The following is a 1385-nucleotide window of genomic DNA, read 5'->3' on the forward strand; positions in this document are numbered from 1 at the left end:
TCCTCCCTTAAAAATTGGAAGAACCGCTTCTTTATTCTGAGGAGCAAAAATCCGACCTGCTTTGAGGACTTCCCTCGTAGCTGGTGGCACCAGGGGCCCTTGCTTCCGAAGCGCATTACCCTGAACCAGGAGGAAAGCTTGATAGTGATGGATCTGAAGAATCGTGCCACTCAAAAGTATTCTGTTTAGATGTGGTGATGCCGAGCCGCACCATTGGACCATCTGTGCTCACCAGCCAAGATCGCGAACTTCCGCTCTCTGACCTCGGCACTGGTATTTTCTACATCTCAGATCTCAGGACCTTAGCGATCTCACTGACCTCTTCTTTGTGTAGGTATTGCGGGTGATGAGGGTTCTAGGAAGCTTAAGAAAGAAAGAGAGATCTCCCGGAAAGTAAAGGAGATGAAGCGTTCGGAAATGCTTCGAACTCCCGGCCATGAACCAGGGGAGACGCAAGGAGGCCCGTCCCGACCTTCGGGGCCGCCGATCACTGAAGCTGTCCGATCTCCTCCTCAACAGGAAGAGCCGGCTCCACCTCCTCCAGTTGCTCCAAGCACAGAAAGGGGTCCTTCTCAATCTTCTGTGAGAGCCTCTTCTCGTGGCGCTCAAACGTTGATCGAGTCCCTGAAGAATAACCGGACTGTTTGGGAGAACCCCGGTTTTGCCAAAGTCTTGGGGTCTTCCATCTGCCTTCGGGAGGATCGGGACAGGCTATCCCCGGACAGCCTTGACGATATCTTGACTCGATCCATGAGCCTGAACGTGGAGTGTCTGGTGAACCAGACCATAGTTCGGGAAAAGGCTCATCGCCTGGGCAAGGAAGTCGAGAAGAAGAATCAGGAAGTGACTTCCCTCCGATCCCAACTCGCATCCGCTCAGGATTACATATCTCAAGTTGAGGGGCGGGCGAAGTTCTATGAAGACAGGCTGGCCGAACAGAATCATGTTCTGGCTGAAAGGGATCGTGCTCTCGGGGAAGTCCAGGCGCTCCGGGCCAACGAAGCTTCTCAGGTCGCTCAACTTAACGAGGAGCTTAAGGCGAAAGACGAAGAAATGGTGACAGGGATAGCTGGTGCCTATGTGAATTCTCACAAGGACCTCTTGGCCCGTTACCCAGAAGAGGACTTCTCTTGGATGGCCGACCTGGCTCCCGGGGGCGAGGGTGAGGATAGTGAAGAGGAAGGAGAGGATGAGTGAAATGTAGATCAGGCTGGGGGTGATCCCCCAGCCGAATAACTTGTACAAATTTTGCAATGAAATGAAATAGAATGCCTTTTTGTTCGATGAATGGTTGTGATCGGAAAATTTCTAAACACTTGATTGTCTGAGTATATTGAAATAACTGAAAACTATTATTATCCTAAGTGTGAGAGATCGGAAAATAC

This window comes from Hevea brasiliensis, unplaced genomic scaffold (genome assembly GCF_030052815.1).
Source record: "Hevea brasiliensis isolate MT/VB/25A 57/8 unplaced genomic scaffold, ASM3005281v1 Scaf571, whole genome shotgun sequence".
In the NCBI taxonomy this organism is placed as follows: domain Eukaryota; kingdom Viridiplantae; phylum Streptophyta; class Magnoliopsida; order Malpighiales; family Euphorbiaceae; genus Hevea; species Hevea brasiliensis.